Genomic DNA, 19,311 nt, shown 5'->3' with positions numbered 1-19,311 from the left:
GGAGAGAACTACAACCCCCAGCATGTCCAGACTGTTATTATGGGATATCAAAGGACATTACAGGAGGATATATAAGAGAAGAGGACTACAACTCCCAGCATGTCCAGACTGTTATTATGGGATATCAGAGGACATTACAGGAGGAGGTATAAGAGGAGAGGACTACAACTCCCAGCATGTCCAGACTGTTATTATGTGATATCAAAGTACATTACAGGAGGAGGTATAAGAGGAGAGAACTACAACTCCCAGCATGTCCAGACTGTTATTATATGATATCAGAGGACATTACAGGAGGAGGTATAAGAGGAGAGAACTACAACTCCCAGCATGTCCAGACTGTTATTATGGGATATCAGAGGACATTACAGGAGGAGGTATAAGAGGAGAGAACTACAACTTCCAGCATGTCCAGACTGTTATTATGGGATATCAGAGGACATTACAGGGAGGAGGTATGAGAGAACTACAACTCCCAGCATGTCCAGACTGTTATTATGGGATATAATACGATATTACAGGGAGGAGGTATAAGAGGAGAGGACTACAACTCCCAGCATGTCCAGACTGTTATTATGTGATATCAGAGGACATTACAGGAGGATATATAAGAGGAGAGGACTACAACTCCCAGCATGTCCAGACTGTTATTATGGGATATCAGACGATATTACAGGGAGGAGGTATAAGAGGAGAGAACTACAACCCCCAGCATGTCCAGACTGTTATTATGGGATATCAAAGGACATTACAGGAGGATATATAAGAGAAGAGGACTATAACTCCCAGCATGTCCAGACTGTTATTATGGGATATCAGAGGACATTACAGGAGGAGGTATAAGAGGAGAGGACTACAACTCCCAGCATGTCCAGACTGTTATTATGTGATATCAAAGTACATTACAGGAGGAGGTATAAGAGGAGAGAACTACAACTCCCAGCATGTCCAGACTGTTATTATGTGATATCAGAGGACATTACAGGAGGAGGTATAAGAGGAGAGAACTACAACTCCCAGCATGTCCAGACTGTTATTATGGGATATCAGAGGACATTACAGGAGGAGGTATAAGAGGAGAGAACTACAACTCCCAGCATGTCCAGACTGTTATTATGGGATATCAGAGGACATTACAGGAGGAGATATAAGAGGAGAGGACTACAACTCCCAGCGTGTCCAGGCTGTTATTATGTGATATCAGAAGACATTACAGGAGGAGGTATAAGAGAGAACTACAACTCCCAGCATGCCCAGGCTGTTATTATGTGATATCAGAGGACATTACAGGAGGAGGTATAAGAGGAGAGAACTACAACTCCCAGCATGTCCAGGCTGTTATTATGTGATATCAGAAGACATTACAGGGAGGGGTCTAAGAGAGAACTACAACTCCCAGCATGCCAAGATTGTTATTACGTGATATCAGAGGACATTACAGGAGGAGATATAAGAGGAGAGAACTACAACTCCCAGCATGTCCAGACTGTTATTATGTGATATCAGAGGACATTACAGGAGGAGATATAAGATGAGAGGACTACAACTCCCAGCATGTCCAGACTGTTATTATGGGATATCAGAGGACATTACAGGAGGAGATATAAGAGGAGAGAACTACAACTCCCAGCATGTCCAGGCTGTTATTATGGGATATCAGAGGACATTACAGGAGGAGGTATAAGAGGAGAGAACTACAACTCCCAGCATGTCCAGACTGTTATTATGGGATATCAGAGGACATTACAGGAGGAGGTATAAGAGGAGAGAACTACAACTTCCAGCATGTCCAGACTGTTATTATGAGATATCAGAGGACATTACAGGAGGAGATATAAGAGGAGAGAACTACAACTCCCAGCATGTCCAGGCTGTTATTATGGGATATCAGAGGACATTACAGGAGGATATATAAGAGGAGAGGACTACAACTCCCAGCATGTCCAGACTGTTATTATGTGATATCAGAGGACATTACAGAAGGATATATAAGAGTAGAGGACCACAACTCCCAGCATGTCCAGACTGTTATTATGGGATATCAGACGATATTACAGGGAGGAGGTATAAGAGGAGAGAACTACAACCCCCAGCATGTCCAGACTGTTATTATGGGATATCAGACGATATTACAGGGAGGAGGTATAAGAGGAGAGAACTACAACCCCCAGCATGTCCAGACTGTTATTATGGGATATCAAAGGACATTACAGGAGGATATATAAGAGAAGAGAACTACAACTCCCAGCATGTCCAGACTGCTATTATGGGATATCAGAGGACATTACAGGAGGAGGTATAAGAGGAGAGAACTACAACTCCCAGCATGTCCAGACTGTTATTATGGGATATCAGAGGACATTACAGGAGGAGATGTAAGAGGAGAGGACTACAACTCCCAGCATGTCCAGGCTGTTATTATGGGATATCAGAAGACATTACAGGGAGGAGATATAAGAGGAGAGAACTACAACTTCCAGCATGTCCAGGCTGTTATTATTTGATATCAGAAGACATTACAGGGAGGAGATATAAGAGGAGAGGACTACAACTCCCAGCATGTCCAGGCTGTTATTATGTGATATCAGAGGACATTACAGGAGGAGGTATAAGAGGAGAGGACTACAACTCCCAGCATGTCCAGACTGTTATTATGGGATATCAGAGGACATTACAGGGAGGAGGTATAAGAGGAGAGAACTACAACTCCCAGCATGTCCAGACTGTTATTATGGGATATCAGAGGACATTACAGGACGAGGTATAAGAGGAGAGAACTACAACTCCCAGGATGTCCAGGCTGTTATTATTTGATATAAGAGGACATTACAGGAGGATATATAAGAGGAGAGAACTACAACTCCCAGCATGTCCAGGCTGTTATGTGATATCAGAGGACATTACAGGGAGGAGTATGAGGAGAGGACTACAGCTCCCAGCATGTCCAGACTGTTATTATGTGATATCAGAGGACATTACAGGGAGGAGATATAAGTGGAAAGGACTACAACTCCCAGCATGTCCAGGCTGTTATTATTTGAGATCAGAAGACATTACAGGGAGGTGGTATAAGAGAGAACTACAACTCCCAGCATGTCCAGGCTGTTATTATGTGATATCAGAGGACATTACAGGGAGAAGATATAAGAGGAGAGGACTACAACTCACAGCATGTCCAGACTGTTATTATGTGATATCAGAGGACATTACAGGAGGAGGTATAAGAAGAGAGAACTACAACTCCCAGCATGTCCAGACTGTTATTATGTGATATCAGAGGACATTACAGGAGGTATAAGAGGAGAGAACTACAACTCCCAGCATGTCCAGACTGTTATTATGTGATATCAGAGGACATTACAGGGAGGAGGTATAAGAGGAGAGAACTACAACCCCCAGCATGTCCAGACTGTTATTATGGGATATCAAAGGACATTACAGGAGGATATATAAGAGAAGAGGACTACAACTCCCAGCATGTCCAGACTGTTATTATGGGATATCAGAGGACATTACAGGAGGAGGTATAAGAGGAGAGGACTACAACTCCCAGCATGTCCAGACTGTTATTATGTGATATCAAAGTACATTACAGGAGGAGGTATAAGAGGAGAGAACTACAACTCCCAGCATGTCCAGACTGTTATTATGTGATATCAGAGGACATTACAGGAGGAGGTATAAGAGGAGAGAACTACAACTCCCAGCATGTCCAGACTGTTATTATGGGATATCAGAGGACATTACAGGAGGAGGTATAAGAGGAGAGAACTACAACTTCCAGCATGTCCAGACTGTTATTATGAGATATCAGAGGACATTACAGGAGGAGATATAAGAGGAGAGAACTACAACTCCCAGCATGTCCAGGCTGTTATTATGGGATATCAGAGGACATTACAGGAGGATATATAAGAGGAGAGGACTACAACTCCCAGCATGTCCAGACTGTTATTATGTGATATCAGAGGACATTACAGAAGGATATATAAGAGTAGAGGACTACAACTCCCAGCATGTCCAGACTGTTATTATGGGATATCAGACGATATTACAGGGAGGAGGTATAAGAGGAGAGAACTACAACCCCCAGCATGTCCAGACTGTTATTATGGGATATCAAAGGACATTACAGGAGGATATATAAGAGAAGAGGACTATAACTCCCAGCATGTCCAGACTGTTATTATGGGATATCAGAGGATATTACAGGAGGAGGTATAAGAGGAGAGGACTACAACTCCCAGCATGTCCAGACTGTTATTATGTGATATCAAAGTACATTACAGGAGGAGGTATAAGAGGAGAGAACTACAACCCCCAGCATGTCCAGACTGTTATTATGGGATATCAGACGATATTACAGGGAGGAGGTATAAGAGGAGAGAACTACAACCCCCAGCATGTCCAGACTGTTATTATGGGATATCAAAGGACATTACAGGAGGATATATAAGAGAAGAGAACTACAACTCCCAGCATGTCCAGACTGCTATTATGGGATATCAGAGGACATTACAGGAGGAGGTATAAGAGGAGAGAACTACAACTCCCAGCATGTCCAGACTGTTATTATGGGATATCAGAGGACATTACAGGAGGAGATGTAAGAGGAGAGGACTACAACTCCCAGCATGTCCAGGCTGTTATTATGGGATATCAGAAGACATTACAGGGAGGAGATATAAGAGGAGAGAACTACAACTTCCAGCATGTCCAGGCTGTTATTATTTGATATCAGAAGACATTACAGGGAGGAGATATAAGAGGAGAGGACTACAACTCCCAGCATGTCCAGGCTGTTATTATGTGATATCAGAGGACATTACAGGAGGAGGTATAAGAGGAGAGGACTACAACTCCCAGCATGTCCAGACTGTTATTATGGGATATCAGAGGACATTACAGGGAGGAGGTATAAGAGGAGAGAACTACAACTCCCAGCATGTCCAGACTGTTATTATGGGATATCAGAGGACATTACAGGACGAGGTATAAGAGGAGAGAACTACAACTCCCAGGATGTCCAGGCTGTTATTATTTGATATAAGAGGACATTACAGGAGGATATATAAGAGGAGAGAACTACAACTCCCAGCATGTCCAGGCTGTTATGTGATATCAGAGGACATTACAGGGAGGAGTATGAGGAGAGGACTACAGCTCCCAGCATGTCCAGACTGTTATTATGTGATATCAGAGGACATTACAGGGAGGAGATATAAGTGGAAAGGACTACAACTCCCAGCATGTCCAGGCTGTTATTATTTGAGATCAGAAGACATTACAGGGAGGTGGTATAAGAGAGAACTACAACTCCCAGCATGTCCAGGCTGTTATTATGTGATATCAGAGGACATTACAGGGAGAAGATATAAGAGGAGAGGACTACAACTCACAGCATGTCCAGACTGTTATTATGTGATATCAGAGGACATTACAGGAGGAGGTATAAGAAGAGAGAACTACAACTCCCAGCATGTCCAGACTGTTATTATGTGATATCAGAGGACATTACAGGAGGTATAAGAGGAGAGAACTACAACTCCCAGCATGTCCAGACTGTTATTATGTGATATCAGAGGACATTACAGGGAGGAGGTATAAGAGGAGAGAACTACAACCCCCAGCATGTCCAGACTGTTATTATGGGATATCAAAGGACATTACAGGAGGATATATAAGAGAAGAGGACTACAACTCCCAGCATGTCCAGACTGTTATTATGGGATATCAGAGGACATTACAGGAGGAGGTATAAGAGGAGAGGACTACAACTCCCAGCATGTCCAGACTGTTATTATGTGATATCAAAGTACATTACAGGAGGAGGTATAAGAGGAGAGAACTACAACTCCCAGCATGTCCAGACTGTTATTATGTGATATCAGAGGACATTACAGGAGGAGGTATAAGAGGAGAGAACTACAACTCCCAGCATGTCCAGACTGTTATTATGGGATATCAGAGGACATTACAGGAGGAGGTATAAGAGGAGAGAACTACAACTTCCAGCATGTCCAGACTGTTATTATGAGATATCAGAGGACATTACAGGAGGAGATATAAGAGGAGAGAACTACAACTCCCAGCATGTCCAGGCTGTTATTATGGGATATCAGAGGACATTACAGGAGGATATATAAGAGGAGAGGACTACAACTCCCAGCATGTCCAGACTGTTATTATGTGATATCAGAGGACATTACAGAAGGATATATAAGAGTAGAGGACTACAACTCCCAGCATGTCCAGACTGTTATTATGGGATATCAGACGATATTACAGGGAGGAGGTATAAGAGGAGAGAACTACAACCCCCAGCATGTCCAGACTGTTATTATGGGATATCAAAGGACATTACAGGAGGATATATAAGAGAAGAGGACTATAACTCCCAGCATGTCCAGACTGTTATTATGGGATATCAGAGGATATTACAGGAGGAGGTATAAGAGGAGAGGACTACAACTCCCAGCATGTCCAGACTGTTATTATGTGATATCAAAGTACATTACAGGAGGAGGTATAAGAGGAGAGAACTACAACTCCCAGCATGTCCAGACTGTTATTATGTGATATCAGAGGACATTACAGGAGGAGGTATAAGAGGAGAGAACTACAACTCCCAGCATGTCCAGACTGTTATTATGGGATATCAGAGGACATTACAGGAGGAGGTATAAGAGGAGAGAACTACAACTCCCAGCATGTCCAGACTGTTATTATGGGATATCAGAGGACATTACAGGAGGAGATATAAGAGGAGAGAACTACAACTCCCAGCATGTCCAGGCTGTTATTATGTGATATCAGGGAACATTACAGGGGGAGATATAAGAGGAGAGAACTACAACTCCCAGCGTGTCCAGGCTGTTATTATGTGATATCAGAAGACATTACAGGAGGAGGTATAAGAGAGAACTACAACTCCCAGCATGCCCAGGCTGTTATTATGTGATATCAGAGGACATTACAGGAGGAGGTATAAGAGGAGAGAACTACAACTCCCAGCATGTCCAGGCTGTTATTATGTGATATCAGAGGACATTACAGGGAGGGGTCTAAGAGAGAACTACAACTCCCAGCATGCCCAGATTGTTATTACGTGATATCAGAGGACATTACAGGAGGAGATATAAGAGGAGAGAACTACAACTCCCAGCATGTCCAGACTGTTATTATGTGATATCAGAGGACATTACAGGGAGGAGGTATAAGAGGAGAGAACTACAACTCCCAGCATGTCCAGACTGTTATTATGGGATATCAGAGGGCATTACAGGAGGAGGTATAAGAGGAGAGAACTACAACTCCCAGCATGTCCAGACTGTTATTATGGGATATCAGAGGACATTACAGGAGGAGATATAAGAGGAGAGAACTACAACTCCCAGCATGTCCAGACTATTATTATGGGATATTAGAGGACATTACAGGGAGGAGTTATAAGAGGAGAGAACTACAACTCCCAGCATGTTTAGACTGTTATTATGTGATATCAGAGGACATTACAGGGAGGAGGTATAAGAGGAGAGAACTACAACTCCCAGCATGTTTAGACTGTTATTATGTGATATCAGAGGACATTACAGGGAGGAGGTATAAGAGGAAAGAACTACAACTCCCAGCATGTCCAGACTTTTATTATGTGATATACGAGTACATTACAGGGAAGAGGTATAAGAGAGAACTACAACTCCCAGCATGTCCAGACTGTTATTATGGGATATCAGAGGACATTACAGGAGGAGGTATAAGAGAAGAGGACTACAACTCCCAGCATGTCCAGGCTGGTTATTATGGGATATCAGAGGACATTACAGGAGGAGATATAAGATGAGAGGACTACAACTCCCAGCATGTCCAGACTGTTATTATGGGATATCAGAGGACATTACAGGAGGAGGTATAAGAGAGAACTACAACTCCCAGCATGTCCAGACTGTTATTATGTGATATCAGAGGACATTACAGGAGGAGATATAAGTGGAGAGGACTACAACTCCCAGCATGTCCAGACTGTTATTATGGGATATCAGAGGACATTACAGGAGGAGATATAAGAGGAGAGAACTACAACTCCCAGCATGTCCAGGCTGTTACTATGGGATATCAGAGGACATTACAGGAGGAGGTATAAGAGAGGACTACAACTCCCAGCATGTCCAGGCTGTTATTATGGGATATCAGAGGACATTATATGAGGAGGTATAAGAGAGGACTACAACTCCCAGCATGTCCAGACTGTTATTATGGGATATCAGAGGACATCACAGGGAGGAGTATAAGAGGAGAGAACTACAACTCCCAGCATGTCCAGACTGTTATTATGGGATATCAGAGGACATTACAGGAGGAGATGTAAGAGGAGAGGACTACAACTCCCAGCATGTCCAGGCTGTTATTATGGGATATCAGAGGACATTACAGGGAGGAGGTATAAGAGAGAACTACAACTCCCAGCATGTCCAGACTGTTATATAACGTCACGTGATCATCATCCCTTCTCCACACAGCACAGGAGCCCCGCCCCCTCACATAGACCCTCCCGTCATGTCACGTGATCAACATCACAAGTCCGTCATCCCTCACGTCTCCTCCCCACTGATCAGCTCCGCCCCTTCAACATTGATCACATGGTGTTGACGTCACCACAGGTCCTTTAGCCACAACCCATTATATTTCGCACGGCTTAGCTCCGATCATCACAGCTCCTTCACCATTTCTGTACACTTCTAAGTCACGCCCCCTGATGCAGCGGTCACGTGAATTTGATATCACAGGTCCTTCATCCACTTCTCCTCCACTTTATAGGCTCCGCCCCTCCTGCTTCCGGTCACGTGGAGGTGACGTCATCACATGTCCTTCCGCTATTGCCGTGTATAAGTTAGAGAGTACCGCTGGTCGGGTGGTCTCTCTGTTACCCCTGTATGAGTGTGTATACAGAGAGCTGTCAATCATTGAGTGACCACGCCTACTGGACGCCTAGCCGTGATTTAACCCCTCCAGTGCTGGCCTCTTTGGGGTAAGTTGTTATTTCTGGTCTTTGTAGTGCTCTGATGTTTTGGGGGACGAGTCGTATTTTGTAATGACGTAATATTAGGTTCACGACCTCCCAACTTTCACATAGCGTAAAGACGGACAACCGATGCGGCGCGCGTAAACCACACCTCTAATCCAGCCCAATCTCCGCCCATACACACCCGATTCAGCCCCCATACAGTATAATGTCCCCATATCTGCCCCCATACAGTATAATGCCCCCATACAGTATAATGCCCCCATACAGTATAATGCCCCCGTACAGTATAATGTCCCCATACAGTATAATGTCCCCATACAGTATAATGTCCCCATACAGTATAATGTCCCCATACAGTATAATGCCCCCATACAGTATAATGTCCCATACAGTATAATGCCCCCATACAGTATAATGCCCCCATACAGTATAATACCCCCATACAGTATAATACCCCCATACAGTATAATGCCCCCATACAGTATAATGTCCCCATACAGTATAATGCCCCCATACATTATAATGCCTCCATACAGTATAATGCCCCCATACAGTATAATGCCCCCATACAGAATAATGCCCTCATACAGTGTAATGCCCCCATACAGTATAATGCTCCCATACAGTATAATGCTACCATACAGTATAATGTCACCATACAGTATAATACCCCCATACAGTATAATGCCCCATACATTATAATGCCTCCATACAGTATAATGCCCCCATACAGTATAATGTCCCCATACAGTATAATGTCCCCATACAGTATAATGCCCCCATACAGTATAATGCCCCCATACAGTATAATGTCCCCATACAGTATAATGTCCCATACAGTATAATGCCCCCCATACAGTATAATGCCTCCATACAGTATAATGCCCCCATACAGTATAATGCCCCCATACAGTATAATGCCCCCATACAGTATAATGCCCCATACAGTATAATGTCCCCATACAGTATAATGTCCCCATACAGTATAATGCCCCCATACAGTATAATGTCCCCATACAGTATAATGCCCCCATACAGTATAATGTCCCCATACAGTATAATGTCCCCATACAGTATAATGCCCCCATACAGTATAATGTCCCCATACAGTATAATGCCCCCATACAGTATAATGCCCCCATACAGTATAATGCCCCCCATACAGTATAATGCCCCCATACAGTATAATGCCCCCATACAGTATAATGCCCCACACAGTATAATGCCCCCATACAGTATAATGCCCCCATACAGTATAATGCCCCATACAGTATAATGCCCCATACAGTATAATGCCCCATACAGTATAATGCCCCATACAGTATAATGCCCCATACAGTATAATGCCCCATACAGTATAATGCCCCATACAGTATAATGCCCCATACAGTATAATGTCCCCATACAGTATAATGCCCCATACAGTATAATGTCCCATACAGTATAATGCCCCCATACAGTATAATGCCCCCCATACAGTATAATGCCCCCCATACAGTATAATGCCCCCCATACAGTATAATGCCCCCATACAGTATAATGCCCCCATACAGTATAATGCCCCCATACAGTATAATGCCCCATACAGTATAATGTCCCCATACAGTATAATGTCCCCATACAGTGTAATGCACCATACAGTATAATGCCCCCATACAGTATAATGTCCCCATACAGTATAATGCCCCATACAGTATAATGCCCCCATACAGTATAATGCCACCATACAGTATAATGTCCCCATACAGTATAATGCCCCCATACAGTATAATGCCCCATACAGTATAATGCCCCCATACAGTATAATGCCCCCATACAGTATAATGCCCCCATACAGTATAATGCCCCACACAGTATAATGCCCCCATACAGTATAATGCCCCCATACAGTATAATGCCCCATACAGTATAATGCCCCATACAGTATAATGCCCCATACAGTATAATGCCCCATACAGTATAATGCCCCATACAGTATAATGCCCCATACAGTATAATGCCCCATACAGTATAATGTCCCCATACAGTATAATGCCCCATACAGTATAATGTCCCCATACAGTATAATGCCCCATACAGTATAATGCCCCATACAGTATAATGTCCCCATACAGTATAATGTCCCCATACAGTATAATGTCCCCATACAGTATAATGTCCCCATACAGTATAATGCCCCATACAGTATAATGCCCCCATACAGTATAATGCCCCCATACAGTATAATGCCCCCATACAGTATAATGCCCCCATACAGTATAATGCCCCCATACAGTATAATGCCCCCATACAGTATAATGCCCCCATACAGTATAATGCCCCCATACAGTATAATGCCCCCGTACATTATAATGTCCCCGTACAGTATAATGTCCCCGTACAGTATAATGTCCCCGTACAGTATAATGTCCCCATACAGTATAATGCCCCCATACAGTATAATGCCCCCATACAGTATAATGCCCCCATACAGTATAATGCCCCCATACAGTATAATGTCCCCATACAGTATAATGCCCCCATACAGTATAATGCCCCCATACAGTATAATGCCCCCATACAGTATAATGCCCCCATACAGTATAATGCCCCCATACAGTATAATGCCCCCATACAGTATAATGCCCCCATACAGTATAATGCCCCATACAGTATAATGCCCCATACAGTATAATGTCCCCATACAGTATAATGCCCCCATACAGTATAATGCCCCCATACAGTATAATGCCCCCATACAGTATAATGCCCCCATACAGTATAATGCCCCCATACAGTATAATGCCCCCCATACAGTATAATGCCCCCCATACAGCATAATGCCCCCATACAGCATAATGCCCCCATACAGTATAATGCCCCCATACAGTATAATGCCCCATACAGTATAATGTCCCCATACAGTATAATGTCCCCATACAGTATAATGTCCCCATACAGTATAATGCACCATACAGTATAATGCCCCCATACAGTATAATGCCCCCATACAGTATAATGCCCCCATACAGTATAATGCCCCCATACAGTATAATGCCCCCATACAGTATAATGTCCCCATACAGTATAATGTCCCCATACAGTATAATGTCCCCATACAGTATAATGTCCCCATACAGTATAATGTCCCCATACAGTATAATGTCCCCATACAGTATAATGCCCCATACAGTATAATGCCCCATACAGTATAATGCCCCATACAGTATAATGCCACCATACAGTATAATGCCCCCATACAGTATAATGTCCCCATACAGTATAATGTCCCCATACAGTATAATGCCCCCATACAGTATAATGCCCCATACAGTATAATGCCCCATACAGTATAATGCCCCATACAGTATAATGCCCCATACAGTATAATGTCCCCATACAGTATAATGGCCCCATACAGTATAATGTCCCATACAGTATAATGTCCCCATACAGTATAATGTCCCCATACGGTATAATACCCCCATACGGTATAATGCCCCACACGGTATAATGCCCCACACGGTATAATGCCCCCGTACGGTATAATGCCCCCGTACGGTATAATGCCCCCGTACGGTATAATGCCCCCGTACGGTATAATGTCCCCCGTACGGTATAATGTCCCCCGTACGGTATAATGTCCCCCGTACGGTATAATGTCCCCCGTACGGTATAATGTCCCCCGTACGGTATAATGTCCCCCGTACGGTATAATGCCCCCCGTACGGTATAATGCCCCCCGTACGGCATAATGTCCCCGTACAGTATAATGCCCCCCCATACAGTATAATGCCCCCTTAGCTGCCCCCATACAGTATAATGCCCCGTACAGTATAATGCCCCCGTACAGTATAATGCCCCCCGTACAGTATAATGCCCCCCGTACAGTATAATGCCCCCCGTACAGTATAATGCCCCCCGTACAGTATAATGCCCCCTTAGCTGCCCCCATACAGTATAATGCCCCCATACAGTATAATGCCCCCATACAGTATAATGCCCCCATACAGTATAATGCCCCCCATACTGTATAATGCCCCCCATACTGTATAATGCCCCATACTGTATAATGCCCCATACAGTATAATGCCCCATACAGTATAATGCCCCATACAGTATAATGCCCCATACAGTATAATGCCCCATACAGTATAATGCCCCATACAGTATAATGCCCCATACAGTATAATGCTACCATACAGTATAATGTCCCCATACAGTATAATGCCCCCGTACAGTATAATGCCCCCGTACAGTATAATGCCCCATACAGTATAATGCCCCATACAGTATAATGCCCCATACAGTATAATGCCCCCATACAGTATAATGCCCCCATACAGTATAATGCCCCCTTAGCTGCCCCCATACAATATAATGTCCCCATACAATATAATGTCCCCATACAGTATAATGTCCCCATACAGTATAATGTCCCCATACAGTATAATGTCCCCATACAGTATAATGCCCCCATACAGTATAATGCCCCCTTGCTGCCCCCACACAGTATAATGCCCCCACACAGTATAATGCCCCCACAGAGTATAATGCCCCCATACAGTATAATGCCCCCTTAGCTGCCCCCATACAGTATAATGCCCCCATACAGTATAATGCCCCCTTAGCTGCCCCCATACAGTATAATGCCCCCATACAGCATAATGCCCCCGTACAGCATAATGCCCCCGTACAGCATAATGCCCCCGTACAGCATAATGCCCCCGTACAGCATAATGCCCCCCGTACAGTATAATGCCCTCCGTACAGTATAATGCCCCCCGTACAGTATAATGCCCCCCATACAGTATAATGCCCCCTTAGCTGCCCCCATACAGTATAATGCCCCCGTACAGTATAATGCCCCCGTACAGTATAATGCCCCCGTACAGTATAATGCCCCTGTACAGTATAATGCCCCCGTACAGTATAATGCCCCCGTACAGTATAATGCCCCCGTACAGTATAATGCCCCCGTACAGTATAATGCCCCCGTACAGTATAATGCCCCCGTACAGTATAATGCCCCCGTACAGTATAATGCCCCCGTACAGTATAATGCCCCCGTACAGTATAATGCCCCCGTACAGTATAATGCCCCCGTACAGTATAATGCCCCCGTACAGTATAATGCCCCCGTACAGTATAATGCCCCCCGTACAGTATAATGCCCCCCGTACAGCATAATGCCCCCCGTACAGCATAATGCCCCCCGTACAGCATAATGCCCCCCGTAGAGTATAATGCCCCCCCATACAGTATAATGCCCCCTTAGCTGCCCCCATACAGTATAATGCCCCCGTACAGTATAATGTCCCCCGTACAGTATAATGTCCCCCGTACAGTATAATGTCCCCCGTACAGTATAATGTCCCCCGTACAGCATAATGCCCCCGTACAGCATAATGCCCCCGTACAGCATAATGCCCCCCGTACAGTATAATGCCCCCCCATACAGTATAATGCCCCCTTAGCTGCCCCCATACAGTATAATGTCCCCCGTACAGTATAATGTCCCCCGTACAGTATAATGTCCCCCGTACAGTATAATGTCCCCCGTACAGTATAATGTCCCCCGTACAGTATAATGCCCCCGTACAGCATAATGCCCCCCGTACAGTATAATGCCCCCCCATACAGTATAATGCCCCCTTAGCTGCCCCCATACAGCATAATGCCCCCCATACAGTATAATGCCCCCCGTACAGCATAATGCCCCCGTACAGCATAATGCCCCCGTACAGCATAATGCCCCCGTACAGCATAATGCCCCCGTACAGCATAATGTCCCCGTACAGCATAATGTCCCCGTACAGCATAATGTCCCCCGTACAGTATAATGCCCCCCCATACAGTATAATGCCCCCTTAGCTGCCCCCATACAGTATAATGCCCCCGTACAGTATAATGCCCCCGTACAGTATAATGCCCCCGTACAGTATAATGCCCCCGTACAGTATAATGCCCCCGTACAGCATAATGTCCCCCGTACAGTATAATGTCCCCCGTACAGTATAATGTCCCCCGTACAGTATAATGTCCCCCGTACAGTATAATGTCCCCCGTACAGTATAATGCCCCCCGTACAGCATAATGCCCTCCGTACAGTATAATGCCCCCCGTACAGTATAATGCCCCCTTAGCTGCCCCCATACAGTATAATGCCCCCGTACAGTATAATGCCCCCATACAGTATAATGCCCCCGTACAGTATAATGCCCCCGTACAGTATAATGCCCCCGTACAGTATAATGCCCCCGTACAGTATAATGCCCCCGTACAGTATAATGCCCCCGTACAGTATAATGCCCCCCGTACAGTATAATGCCCCCCGTACAGCATAATGCCCCCCGTACAGCATAATGCCCCCCGTACAGCATAATGCCCCCCGTACAGCATAATGCCCCCCGTACAGTATAATGCCCCCCGTACAGTATAATGCCCCCCCACAGTATAATGCCCCCATACAGTATAATGCCCCCATAGCTGCTCCCATACAGTATAATGCCCCCATACAGTATAATGCCCCCATACAGTATAATGTCCCCTTAGCTGCCCCATACAGTATAATGCCCCCATACAGCATAATGTCCCCCATACAGCATAATGTCCCCATACAGTATAATGCCCCCTTAGCTGCCCCCATACAGTATAATGCCCCCATACAGTATAATGCCCCCTTAGCTGCCCCCATACAGTATAATGCCCCCATACAGTATAATGCCCCCTTAGCTGCCCCCATACAGTATAATGCCCCCCATACAGTATAATGCCCCCCATACAGTATAATGCCCCCCATACAGTGTAATGCCCCCGTACAGTGTAATGCCCCCGTACAGTGTAATGGCGCCCGTACAGTGTAATGGCGCCCGTACAGTGTAATGGCGCCCGTACAGTGTAATGGCGCCCGTACAGTGTGATGGCGCCCGCATACAGCATAATGCCCCCATACAGCATAATGCCCCCATACAGCATAATGCCCCCATACAGCATAATGCCCCCATACAGCATAATGCCCCCATACAGCATAATGCCCCCATACAGCATAATGCCCCCATACAGCATAATGCCCCCATACAGCATAATGCCCCCATACAGCATAATGCCCCCCGTACAGCATAATGTCCCCCGTACAGCATAATGTCCCCCGTACAGCATAATGTCCCCCGTACAGCATAATGTCCCCCGTACAGCATAATGTCCCCCGTACAGCATAATGTCCCCCGTACAGCATAATGTCCCCCGTACAGCATAATGTCCCCCGTACAGCATAATGTCCCCCGTACAGCATAATGTCCCCCGTACAGCATAATGTCCCCCGTACAGCATAATGCCCCCGTACAGTATAATGCCCCCGTACAGTATAATGCCCCCGTACAGTATAATGCCCCCGTACAGTATAATGCCCCCGTACAGTATAATGCCCCCGTAGCTGCCCCCATACGGTATAATGCCCCCCATACGGTATAATGCCCCCCATACGGCATAATGCCCCCCATACGGCATAATGCCCCCCATACGGCATAATGCCCCCCATACGGCATAATGCCCCCCATACGGCATAATTGCCCCCCATACGGCATAATTGCCCCCATACGGCATAATGCCCCCATACGGCATAATGTCCCCATACAGTATAATGCCCCCATAGCTGCCCCCATACAGTATAATGCCCCCATACAGTATAATGCCCCCATACAGTATAATGCCCCCATACAGTATAATGCCCCCATACAGTATAATGCCCCATACAGTATAATGTCCCCATACAGTATAATGCTACCATACAGTGTAATGCCCCCCATACAGTATAATGTCCCCATACAGTATAATGCCCCCATACAGTGTAATGCCCCCCATACAGTATAATGTCCCCATACAGTGTAATGTCCCCACACAGTATAATGCCCCCATAGCTGCCATCATACAGTATAATGTCCCCGTACAGTGTAATGTCCCCGTACAGTGTAATGTCCCCGTACAGTGTAATGGCCCCCGTACAGTTTAATGGCGCCCGTACAGTGTAATGGCCCCCGTACAGTGTAATGGCCCCCGTACAGTGTAATGGCCCCCGTACAGTGTAATGGCCCCCGTACAGTGTAATGGCCCCCGCACAGTGTAATGGCCCCCGCACAGTGTAATGGCCCCCGCACAGTGTAATGGCCCCCGCACAGTATAAGGCCCCCGCACAGTAAGATGCCCCATAGCTGCCCCATACAGTATAATGCCCGCATACTATATAATGCCCCATACTGTATAATGCCCCCATAGCTGCCCCCATACAGTATAATCCATAACTGCCCCCATACAGTATAATGGCCCCATACAGTATAATGGCCCATAGCTGCCCCCATACAGTATAATGGCCCATAGCTGCCCCCATACAGTATAATGCCCCTTTAGCTACCCCTAGTGCCAGTGCCCATATAGATAGTGCCACACTCCCTGCTTATAGCGCTACTCCCCTCTGTAGCCATTGGTACTCCCCCCAAGGAGCGGAATCCCCGGCCAAAGCGTCGGCCGCGCTGTGGCTGGGGATTCGGCTCCAGGAGGAGCCACTGACATCCCTCTCCATATATGACAGTGACGTTAAGGACTTCCCTGGGCTCAACACTTAAAGTAGCGCTGTGCCCGAGAAGTCTTCTGTACTAATGCTGAAGCACGGAGCTGACGGTTCCCTGCTTCAGCATTGGCTTCAACTGTATCTGCGTCCTGAGGAGTGAATGGATGCCATGACTAAGAGCACTTGCCGTGCTTGAAACGCGTAGGCGCTTAATATCCACCTAATACTGCCTTGATGCCCATATGCACCTGACATCGAATTTTTAATCGTTTGATACAATAAAATTGGGAATACGTTCCTTTTTAATCACATACCTGCAGCGCTGGATCAACTTTCTCCAACTTATTCACTGACTTTTATAAGTTTCTTGTTAATGTCGTTCACCGTGCGGTTTAAGGGAATGTTCACACGTAGCGAATACGACCCACAACACGCAAGGAAGTCACCCCGAATATTCACCCCAAATGGTGGACGTATAATCCTCCCGAATATCTACTACAGAAATACAACAAGGCCGATCCTCACCTCTCCCAGCGTTACCATAGCAACACGTCCCTGCTCTTCCGGCTGTGTCCAGGTGACCCCTATAATGACATGTGACCTCTCCGGCCTGTGATTGGCTGCAGGGGTCACATGACACCTTTTCTATATATGTGTAACCTGCAGCGTTGCTGTGAACACGCGGCGGAGCCGCAGAGCATTCTGGGAACAATGGCGTTTGTTGCGAAACTTGACTTTCCCATTGAACTTAACCCCTTCCCGACATCCGCCGTATTTATACGGCGCTGCCGCGAAGGTGTTCCCGCAAAGCGCAGTACAGTTACGGCGCGATGATGGTGCGGGCTCAGAAGCAGAGCCGGCACCATCACCGCGGGGTGACAGCTGTATTATACAGCTGGCACCCTCCTGTAACTGCCCGGACCGGAGCTATTCACCGATCCGTCAGATTAACCCCTCAGATGCTGCGCTCAATATTGCTGGGTTGCTGTGGCAATCGGACGCCAGAAAATGGCGTCCGAGTCTGCCTTGTACGGGAGCCGATGAGGACCCGCCTGCGGCGCGTCATCATGGGCTTGCTGTCAGTGAATAACTGACAGCGCTAATACACTGCACTACGTATGTAGTGCAGTGTATTAGAGTAGCGATCCGGGCATCAGGCCCTCATGTCCCCTAGTGGGACAAGTCAGAAAAGTTAAAAAAAGATAATAAAAATGTGGTAAAACAATAAAAACACACACGTTTCAAATAAAAATAAAGCTAAACTGACTTTTTTCCCATAGTAAGTCTTTTATTATGGGAAAAACCGTAAAAATTAAAAAAACTATACAGAATTGGTATCACCGCGCCCGTAACGACCCAAACTACAAAACTATTATGTAATTTATCCCGCACGGTGAACGCGGTAAAAAAAAAACATGAAAAACAGCGCCAGAATCTTTGTTTTTAGGTCACATCTCCTTCCAAAAAATGCTATAAAAAGTGATCAAAAAGTCACATTTACTCCAAAATAGTACTAAGAAAAACGGCAATCCGTCCCGCAAAAAATAATCCCGGACACCGCTTTGTGCTCGCAAAAATAATAAAGTTATGGGTCTTAGAATATGTCGACACTGAAAACAAATGATTTTATAAAAAAAGTTATTTTATTGTGCAAAAGCCGCAATACATAAAAAAACTATATAAATTTTGTATCGCCGTAATCGTATCGACCCGCAGAATAAAGCGAACATGTAATTTAGGG

The 19,311-nt window shown here is 45.5% G+C and overlaps 2 protein-coding genes across 3 annotated transcripts in view; one reads left to right on the top strand and one right to left on the bottom strand.

The window, feature by feature from the left end:
- Positions 1-19,311, bottom strand: part of LOC142664662 (uncharacterized) — a 429,232-nt gene that overhangs the window by 126,983 nt on the left and 282,938 nt on the right. The gene's annotated exons all lie outside the window — the stretch shown is intronic.
- Positions 8,855-19,311, top strand: part of LOC142664720 (uncharacterized) — a 28,189-nt gene continuing 17,732 nt past the window's right edge. The window contains exon 1 of the mRNA XM_075844009.1: positions 8,855-9,028. The gene's annotated coding sequence lies outside the window, so the exon portion shown is untranslated. The remainder of the gene's footprint in view (positions 9,029-19,311) is intronic.

Source organism: Rhinoderma darwinii, chromosome 1, assembly GCF_050947455.1.
Source record: "Rhinoderma darwinii isolate aRhiDar2 chromosome 1, aRhiDar2.hap1, whole genome shotgun sequence".
NCBI classification, from domain to species: Eukaryota; Metazoa; Chordata; class Amphibia; order Anura; family Rhinodermatidae; genus Rhinoderma; species Rhinoderma darwinii.
The sequence above is the reverse complement of the archived record's forward strand: the minus strand, read 5'-3'. Positions and strand labels throughout refer to the sequence as shown.